This window comes from Girardinichthys multiradiatus, chromosome 18 (genome assembly GCF_021462225.1).
Source record: "Girardinichthys multiradiatus isolate DD_20200921_A chromosome 18, DD_fGirMul_XY1, whole genome shotgun sequence".
Taxonomy (NCBI): domain Eukaryota; kingdom Metazoa; phylum Chordata; class Actinopteri; order Cyprinodontiformes; family Goodeidae; genus Girardinichthys; species Girardinichthys multiradiatus.
The window spans coordinates 50,915,242-50,926,047 of NC_061810.1; the positions used below are offsets into that span (position 1 = coordinate 50,915,242).

At 45.8% G+C, this 10,806-nt stretch overlaps 1 pseudogene; it reads left to right on the plus strand.

Annotated features, from left to right (window-relative positions):
• The first annotated feature begins 4,498 nt into the window (after positions 1 to 4,498).
• On the plus strand, positions 4,499 to 5,455 carry LOC124884734 (annotated as a pseudogene).
• The last annotated feature ends 5,351 nt before the right edge of the window (positions 5,456 to 10,806 follow it).

The following is a 10,806-nucleotide window of genomic DNA, read 5'->3' on the forward strand; positions in this document are numbered from 1 at the left end:
TATAACTCTAAAAGAAAGACTCTCTCAAGCACCCATCCTCATCCACCCTGATCCGACTAGACAGTTCACTCTGGAACTCGACGCATCGGACACGGGGGCGGGGGCAGTATTATCCCAGAGTTCTAAACTCGACGGAAAACTTCACTCACACATTTTTCTCCCGCAGACTTTCCAACGCTGAGCGTAATTATGATGTGGGCGATAGAGAGCTTCTGGCCATCAAACTGGCTCTGGAGGAATGGCGACACTGGCTGAAGGGTGCCGAACAACCAGTGCTGGTATGGACAGATCACAAAAACCTGTCATATCTCCAGTCTGCTAAGTGTTTGAATTATTGCCAGTCCCGTTGGTCTTTATTCTTTTCCCGTTTTATCCTCTCCATTTCATGTAGACAAGGAACTAAGAACTAGAAACCTGATGTCCTGTCCCGACAATTTTCACCCGACAATTCTGACAAACAGCCAGCTCCCATCTTACTGCCCAGTTGCCCAGTGGGATCCCTCACATGGGAAATAGAAAGTCTAGTCTCTCAACCGCAACAAAATGAACCCGATCCCAGAACAGGTCCACCTAACTGAACATACGTTCCATCTTCTGTCCGTCCTCGTCTTATCCACTGGTTCCATACAACCAAGTTTTCTGCGCATCCAGGTTCACGCCGAACCATCGCCTTAATTTCTAGGTGGTATTGGTGGCCATCCATGCATAAAGACATAAAAGACTATGCAAGAGCTGGTTCTATCTGTGCCAGAAACAAACCCACCAACCAACCTCCAGCAGGTCTACTTCAACCTCTCTGTCTACCTAAACGACCCTGGTCTTACACAGCTCTCGACTTCGTCACTGGCCTGCCTAATTCCCAAGGTATGACCACCATCCTAACCATAATTGACTGCTTCTATTCTATTCAATTCAATTCAGTTTATTTATATAGTGCCATCCCCCAGTGGGCCCACCACCTGCAGGGGGAACTGTGAGGGACCGGTGCAAAGAGGACTGGGCAGCGGACGAAGGTGGAGACCTCGGCGGCACGATCCCCGGATGCTTAGGCTGGCTCTAGGGACGTGGAATGTCACCTTACTGGGGGGGAAGGAGCCTGAGCTTGTGCGGGAGGTCGAGAGATATCGACTAGAAATAGTCGGGCTCGCCTCCAAGCACAGCATGGGCTCTGGAACCCATCTCCTTGAGAGGGGCTGGACTCTCTTCTACTCTGGAGTGGCCCACGGGGAGAGGCGGCGGGCTGGGGTGGATTTGCTTGTCACCCCCCAGCTCAGCTGTCTAGTGTTGGGGTTTACCCCAGTGGATGAGAGGGTCACATCCCTGCGCCGTCGGGTTGGGGAGAGGTCTCTGACTATCATTTCAGCCTACGGGCCGAGTGGTAGTGTGGAGTACCCGGCCTTCGTGGCGTCCCTGTCGGGGGTGCTGGATAGTGCCCCTCCCGGAGACTCCATTATTCTGCTGGGGGACTTCAAAGCCCACGTGGGAAACGACAGTGACACCTGGAGAGGCGTGATCGGGAGGAATGGCCTCCCCGATCTGAATCCAAGCGGTGTTTTATTATTGGACTTCTGTGCTAGTCACGGATTGTCCATAATGAACACCATGTTCAAACATAAGGGTGTCCATCAGTGCACTTGGCACCAGGACACCCTAGGCAGGAGGTCAATGATCGACTTTGTTGTCGTATCGTCAAAATTTCGGCTGCATGTTTTTGACACTCGGGTGAAGAGAGGGGCTGAGCTGTCCACTGATCACCACCTGGTGGTGAGTTGGATCCGCTGGGGGAGGAGAAAGCCGGACAGACTTGACTGGCCCAAGTGCATAGTGAGGGTCTGCTGGGAACCTTGGCCAGGGATGTATTCAACTCTCACCTCCGGGAGAGCTTTGACCAGATTCCGAGGGATGTTGGAGACCTAGAGTCGGAGTGGACCATGTTCTCCGCATCTATTGTCGATGCTGCCGCCCGTAGCTGCGGCCGTAAGGTCTGCGGCACCTGTTGCGGCGGCAATCCCCGAACCCGGTGGTGGACACGGCAGTAAGGGACGCTGTCAAGCTGAAGAAGGAGTCCTATCAGCTGTGGTTGGCTTGTGGGACTCCTGAGGCGGCTGACGGGTACCGGTGGGGCCAAGCGTGCCACGGCCCGGGCGGTGGCAGAGGCAAAAACTCGGACCTGGGAGGAGTTCGGTGAGGCCATGGAGAAGGACTACCGGTTGGCCCCAAACCGATTCTGGCAAACCGTCCGGCACCTCAGGAGGGGGAAGCAGTACTTTGCCAACAATGTTTACAGTGTTGGTGGGGAGCTGCTGACCTTGACTGGGGACATTACCGGGCGGTGGAAGGAGTACTTTGAGGATCTCCTCAAACCTTCAATTCACGCATTCCGTGGTGGAAACAGAGGCTGGGGACTCGGGGTTGGACTATTTCATCACCCAGGCTGAAGTCACCGAGGTGGTTAAAAAGCTCCGCGGTGGCAAGGCTTCGGGGTTGGATGAGATCTGCCCTGAGTACCTCAAGTCTTTGGATGTTGTGGGGCTGTCATGGTTGACCTCTTCAACATTGCGTGGCGGTCGGGGACAGTGCCTCTGGACTGGCAGAGTAGGGTGGTGGTCCCCCTTCATAAGAATGGTGACCGGAGGGTGTGTTCCAACTACAGGGGAATCACACTCCTCAGCCCCCCTGGTAAGGCCTACACCAGGGTATTGGAGAGAAGAGTCCGGCCGATAGTCGAACCCCGGCTTCAGGAGGAGCAGTGTGGTTTTCGTCCCGGCCGTGGAACACTGGACCAGCTCTATACCCTCTACAAGGTGCTCGAGGGTTCATGGAAGTTTGCCCAACCGGTTCACATGTGTTTTGTGGACCTGGAGAAAGCATTCGACTGTGTCCCTCGTGAAGCCCTGTAGGGGGTGCTCCAGGAGTATGGAATCGGGGGCCCTTTATTAGGGGCCATCCGGTCCCTGTACGAGCGGAGCAGGAGTTTGGTCCACATTGCCGGCCCTAAGTCGGACCTGTTCCCGGTGCATGTTGGACTCCGGCAGGGCTGCCCTTTGTCACCGGTCCTGTTCATAACTTTTATGGACAGGATTTCTAGGTGCAGCCAAGGGCTGGAGGGAGTCTGGTTTGGGGACCAGTGTATTTCGTCTCTTCTTTTTGCGGATGATGTGGTCCTGCTGGCCCCCTCTAGCCAAGACCTACAGCATGCGCTGTGGCGGTTCGCAGCCGAGTGTGAAGCGGCTGGGATGAGGATCAGCTCTTCCAAGTCCGAGGCCATGGTACTCGACCGGAAAAGGGTGGCTTGTCCTCTTCAGGTTGGAGGGGAGTTCCTGCATCAAGTGGAGGAGTTTAAGTATATCGGGGTCTTGTTCACGAGTGAGGGAAGAATGGAGCGGGAGATCGACAGACGGATCGATGCGGCTGCCACAGTAATGGGGGCGCTGTGCCGGTCCGTTGTGCTGAAGAGAGAGCTGAGCCGAAAAGCAAAGCTCTCAATTTACTGGTCGGTCTACGTTCCTACCCTCACCTATGGCCATGAACTTTGGGTCATGACTGAAAGAACGAGATCCTGGATACAAGCAGCTGAAATGAGCTTCCTCCGTAGGGTGGCCGGGCACTCCCTTAGAGATAGGGTGAGGAGCTCGGCCATCCGGGAGGGGCTCGGAGTAGAGCCACTGCTCCTCCACATCAAGAGGAGCCAGTTGAGGTGGCTCGGGCATCTATACCGGATGCCTCCTGGACGCCTTCCTCGGGAGGTGTTCCAGGCACGTCCCACTGGGAGGAGGCCCAGGGGACGGCCCAGGACACGCTGGAGGGACTATGTCTCTCGGCTGGCCTTGGGCTCCCCCTGGAGGAACTGTAGGAGATGTCTGGAGAGAGAGACGTCTGGGTGTCTCTGCTGAGTCTGCTGCCCCCGCGACCCGGTCCCGGATAAGCGGAAGACGACGAGCACGAATATATATATGTATATATATATATATATATATATATATATAATAAAATAATGATGGGCTGTCCTTATTTTTATGCCTCTAAAATGTTTTTACATATTGTTGTTGTGGAAACCTAAGTCAAGTTACTTGTTTGTTACACAAACGTAGCCTATAAAGTTGATTGTATCTCTGATTAGCTGTACATACTGTAACATCCCACTAAACTTGACATAGTGCAGTCAGGCAAGTGTCGTTCTTCTGATAGCTGCCAATCCCAGAATCCTCCTTCGAATTGTCAAATGTTAACTGAATATTTAGTCATGAGGTGTGTTGCTGTGGGTGGTCTCTCTGTCTGGACTCTTTAAGAGAAGCAGAAGCAGAGTTGAGATCAGGAGTTGTACCATGAGTCGCACACTGTCTTGACCTGTTGCTGGTGGTAGCTGTGAGGTGTTTCTATAGTTACCTTCTTGATTTCTTCGTTCTTTAGGGGAAATTTAATTGTTATTCTACTCCTTAAGTTCTTACAGAAATGAATCAGTTGTTGAGGTTATTAGTTTATTCACTGACTTTCCTTTATGATTGTATTATAAACTAAAACCAGGATGAAAATTAATTCCACACAAGTTTTATATTTTACTCTTAGTGTCTACGTGGACACTGGTTTGTTAAGATACTTCTCTTTCATCCTTGTCCTGTGTCTGTATGTTCTGATCGTTGGTTCTAATGTTCTGCTGATCGTGGTGATCTGTGTGAACAGGAGCTTACATGAACCTATGTACATGTTTCTGTGCAGCCTGTTTGTGAATGAACTGTATGGCAGCTCAGGCTTGTTTCCCTTCCTGCTGGTTCAGATCCTCTCAGATGTTCACATCGTTGCTGCTCCTCTTTGTTTTCTGCAGATTTTCTGTGTTTATACCTATGGAAGTGTAGAGTTTACTAACTTAGCCATCATGTCTTATGACAGATTTGTTGCTATCTGCCATCCTCTTCAGTATAACACATTGATGACTTCAGGGAGAATGGTCTTTCTGGTATCCATCACATGGTTACCTCCTATTTTAGCTGTTGGTGGCACAACCTTTTTGAGCTCCTCTCTGCAGCTCTGTGGGAACGTCATTCATAAGATCTACTGCGACAATCACTCCATCATAAAACTGGCCTGTAACGACCCCAGAGTCAATAACATCTATGAACTTGTTATGACTTTTCTCACAGTCTGTGGTCCTGTGTCTGTAATTCTCTACACCTACATGAGGATCCTGAAGGTGTGTTTTTCTGGGTCCAAACAGACCCGGCAGAAAGCTGTCAGTACCTGTACTCCTCACATTGCTTCAATAATCAACTTCTCTTTTGGTGTTTCCTTTGAAATTTTGCAGAGCAGATTTACCATGAGTAGTGTTCCCAGCATGCTAAGAATATTTTTATCGCTGTATTTTCTTACTTGTCAGCCGCTTTTTAACCCTGTTCTGTACGGCCTGAATATGTCCAAAATACGCTGCCTGTGTAAGAAGATGGTTCTGAGCAAATCTTAACAGATTTTAAACTTTTTCAGGTCTGTAAAGCAAACTCTTGACTTTCACTGGATCCAGATCATAAGCCAAAACCACCTCATCTGACCCTCTGTGATGTGGAGGAGCAGCAGCTCTAATCCCAGTTTCCCCCAGATGATGGAGCCATCATATTTAGATGTGTGTATAGTAGAAAAATAGATGTATGCTTACTTTCAATACTGAATTCAGGATTTATTAGGATTTAGTAGTTTGGGTGTGCGCACAGGATACACACAAATCCCACATTGGTTCTCAGATCGGGTACATGAGTTTATATCTTTGTAAACTTGCGGAGCAGCAGAGGAAGTCTTGCTGTGTTGGACAACTATTGGTCCATGTTTCTGCAAAAATTCAGTTTGGCATCGCAAAATTTCAGGGAATATGTTTATTGTAAGTGTTGGAGAAGGCTGTGGCACAAAATAATCATAATGTTGTCCTCTCAGAGCCGACCATGGGGGCTTTATTACAGAGCAACATCTGCACTCAAAGGTTCTAAGTCCCAGGTCCTGGCACTCTATACAAAGCAAGGTGTATACATACAAAGTCATATCATTTGTGTTTATGTGAGAATTTTAACCAATCTACTCTCATCTTGTGACTTACGTAAATCTTTCTGCCACTCAGTACTGTATGTCAGTCTGACCTCGACAGCTACAGGATGTAATAATTATCGCCATACCTGCATCCTTTTCTAAACAGGCCTACATGACTGTTTCACAATAGTAATTTTATTAATGTTGCCACATGGCAAGAACATTTTCTGATCTAAACTGTTCTTGGACTGGGCTTGCGTACTATTTAGGAATTAACCTTTTCTCTTTCACATGAATCAAGTAAACATGAAATAGGAAATGTCAAAAAGCTGTCAGAAAGTGACTGAGCTCCGGCGATTTTCAGGAATTTTTCTTGTGTAATTGTGCACACAAGGTGAGGTTTACCTGGATCGAACAGATTCTTTATGCCTACCTATCAGTGGCTTTTATGTTTCCATCCTTATGGAGTTCTGCAACAATCTGAAGCTACATTTGAAGGAGCGAAATCTGGCGCGCATTTGAACACAGGCAACTGTGGAGGACTGCACTGGTTTCCTGATGGGTCAGCTTTGGAACAGCTGAAGAAATGTCAGAGAAAGTGTTTGGGGTCATTCTGGTGTGTGCAGTTCTGCACAAAGTTGGGTTTAATTTGATGTCATGCAGCATGATGACGAATAAAATGTGACTGTTGTTTTTACTTTTTCTTTGTATTTCAATAACAAAAAGATAAAACACAGGATCTCCAGAGACCTTTTGTGTATGTGTTATCTCTTAGTCAGCAATCCTCTGTTGTGGCGCTGTCACTTATCTCTAGTTTTTACTGTGTTTTTGTGTTTTTATTATCTTATTGTTATTGTCTTTATTTTACAAATTATATGGGTGCTGAAACATTGAATAAATGTCACGGTTTACTTGATATTGGACCCCACAATGCAGATGAGCAGGCAGCATGATGGTAAGTGAAAAAAAGGTTTAATAACAAAAACTCACACTCAGCAGGAGGCAGGAACAAAACAAATGGGCAGGCAAGACAGGCATGGCATGATCAAAAAAACAAGACTTGGTTTGAAAACAAGACATGAGCATGAGAGTGAAAGATGTTTCCGCGAAGACAAACAGAGCAGGTATAAATATACAGGTCCTTCTCAAAATATTAGCATATTGTGATAAAGTTCATTATTTTCCATAATGTTATGATGAAAATTTAACATTCATATATTTTAGATTCATTGCACACTAACTGAAATATTTCAGGTCTTTTATTGTCTTAATACGGATGATTTTGGCATACAGCTCATGAAAACCCAAAATTCATATCTCACAAAATTAGCATATTTCATCCGACCAATAAAAGAAAAGTGTTTTTAATACAAAAAACATCAACCTTCAAATAATCATGTACAGTTATGCACTCAATACTTGGTCAGGAATCCTTTTGCAGAAATGACTGCTTCAATGCGGCGTGGCATGGAGGCAATCAGCCTGTGGCACTGCTGAGGTCTTATGGAGGCCCAGGATGCTTCGATAGCGGCCTTTAGCTCATCCAGAGTGTTGGGTCTTGAGTCTCTCAACGTTCTCTTCACAATATCCCACAGATTCTCTATGGGGTTCAGGTCAGGAGAGTTGGCAGGCCAATTGAGCACAGTGATACCATGGTCAGTAAACCATTTACCAGTGGTTTTGGCACTGTGAGCAGGTGCCAGGTCGTCCTAAAAAATGAAATCTTCATCTCCATAAAGCTTTTCAGCAGATTGAAGCATGAAGTGCTCCAAAATCTCCTGATAGCTAGCTGCATTGACCCTGCCCTTGATAAAACACAGTGGACCAACACCAGCAGCTGACACGGCACCCCAGACCATCACTGACTGTGGGTACTTGACACTGGACTTCTGGCATTTTGGCATTTCCTTCTCCCCAGTCTTCCTCCAGACTCTGGCACCTTGATTTCCGAATGACATGCAGAATTTGCTTTCATCCGAAAAAAGTACTTTGGACCACTGAGCAACAGTCCAGTGCTGCTTCTCTGTAGCCCAGGTCAGGCGCTTCTGCCGCTGTTTTTGGTTCAAAAGTGGCTTGACCTGGGGAATGCGGCACCTGTAGCCCATTTCCTGCACACGCCTGTGCACAGTGGCTCTGGATGTTTCTACTCCAGACTCAGTCCACTGCTTCTGCAGGTCCCCCAAGGTCTGGAATCGGCCCTTCTCCACAATCTTCCTCAGGGTCCGGTCACCTCTTCTCGTTGTGCAGCGTTTTCTGCCACACTTTTTCCTTCCCACAGACTTCCCACTGAGGTGCCTTGATACAGCACTCTGGGAACGGCCTATTCGTTCAGAAATTTCTTTCTGTGTCTTACCCTCTTGCTTGAGGGTGTCAATAGTGGCCTTCTGGACAGCAGTCAGGTCGGCAGTCTTACCCATGATTGGGGTTTTGAGTGATGAACCAGGCTGGGAGTTTTAAAGGCCTCAGGAATCTTTTGCAGGTGTTTAGAGTTAACTCGTTGATTCAGATGATTAGGTTCATAGCTCGTTTAGAGACCCTTTTAATGATATGCTAATTTTGTGAGATAGGAATTTTGGGTTTTCATGAGCTGTATGCCAAAATCATCCGTATTAAGACAATAAAAGACCTGAAATATTTCAGTTAGTGTGCAATTAATCTAAAATATATGAATGTTAAATTTTCATCATGACATTATGGAAAATAATGAACTTTATCACAATATGCTAATATTTTGAGAAGGACCTGTATGGCGTGAAAACCAGGTGGAGCAAGGAGACAGATAAACTTGAAGCAGGTGAACTGAATAAACTTAATTAACAGAACAAAACGTGACTGGAGCAAAACAGAGACTCGTATAAATAAACTAGAAAAACATGAAGCTAAAGCATAACCAGATCCGAAAACCAAACTTGACAAAACATGAACAAGACGACAAAACTAAAGCATGACCAGGAAAATAACAGAAGCATGATTCAAAATCTAAGAAGAATAATAACAAAAGAATGAGTCAAAACCTTAACTGTGAAAAACATAAGAAGAAACCCGAAACCAAAACCCAAACAACTCTACATCATGACAATAAATCTTTATTATTGTTACATGTCTACCAGACTGTCTTTTCCTTCCCTCCCTCTTTGTGTTGTCTCTTCACAGCTTCAGAGTGCAGGCTGGTGCCAATTTACCCTGATTGGCTTGTCAGCTTGAGGGAACAAATCAGGACTCAAGAAAGCTCTATATAACCCGCTCACCTGCGGGACTGAGGACGGCTCCTCTCAGCAGGCTAATTGAAACCTGCTTTACACTTTGGTTCTTGTTTGAAGGTTTGTGGTGGGAGTTTGTGGGCTACGTAAGTTTGGGGTACTCTGTACATTTCCATCATGTAGATTTTGTTTTCGGTTATGCGCACTAGGCAAGTAGGTTGGTGCCACCCATATAATGTTTTGGTGAGTTTCTTTGTTAGAGTAAAGGGTTTTTCTTTCCATTTTATTTTTGCTTAGTTTAGGTGATAGTTAGGCCCTGTTTTGTTTTGTTTATTTCTTTGATTTGGCACCACCTAACAGCCTCTCTCTCGCCCCATAGCTTCATCCTTTTGGGATCTTCTCAAAAAGAAAAGAGGAAAATAAACCAAATTTTGTCCTTTCTAAAGACTCTGACATTTTATTGTGGTTGTCCTATGTTTTCACCCTCCCTCAACTGGGGGGGGCTGTAGCAATTATTGTTGTAACACGTCCAACAAAATTAGATTGTCATCCAATCAGTGCATTAAAAAAAGAGCAAAAGTAAAAAAAAGCATATAAAACAGATCATAAATAACACACTCATGCATACATACAAGCATTATTACACACACACACATTCACACACACACACACACACACATATATATATATATATGTGTGTGTGTGTGTGTGTGTGTGTGTGTACATACTCGGCTTTCGAGGGGAATTTTAGAATCAACCTAAAATGCACAATGACCTTCACATGTGTGAACATTTGGATGCTCATGTCCAGCTGTTCAATGTTTCAGTACTTTTTGCACAAGTTGCTGTTCTGTTGGCAACATGATCTTTCTATGTTAGGTGTTTGTGTTTGGAGTTTCTTGACCTTTTCTGTGCACTTTCCCGTTTAGTAAGTGGTATTCTTATTAAATTAGGTTTATTCTTGTGTTTAGATATTGTTGGTGAAATTCTAATATTCACCTTTACTTCCTAAAAGAGAAATAGCACAGCCCCTTTTACTTGTGAAAGGAGTTCAACAGACAGCACATACACATGTACAGTCTCACCAATAGCACCCCAGTTGAACTAGCCAATACAGAGAATGAGTCTATTTATCTGCAAATGTCCCCCTCCATGTGCACGGAACATTAATTTTCCCAGAGTCTACAGTCAAAGAGGTCTTTGTCAGAGCTTGGGTGAGATAACATTAAGCATATAACACTTTCCAGAGCATCAGCTCTTTAAGATACAGTCTCTTAAAGCCCACACACTTCTGCAAACAAACTCCTGCAGATAAGGTCATACTATGTTCAGCTAGTACACAAAGTAATGCAACTCTAATGCTGTATAATTACAAAGCGAAAAAAATGTAATATCTTAACATCATAACAATCTCACTTTTCTAACAGATATTTATGTTACTTCTCTGGATTTCTTGGGTGGGTTTCTTGTGGCAATGATAGAGGTTTTTCCTATAACCAGTGTGTTGTCAGTTCGAACTCCCACTCCGTCCGTCTCAGTCATTGTGTCCTTGTGCAAGACACCTCACCTGCCTTGCCTGCTGTTGGTGGTCAGAGGGCCC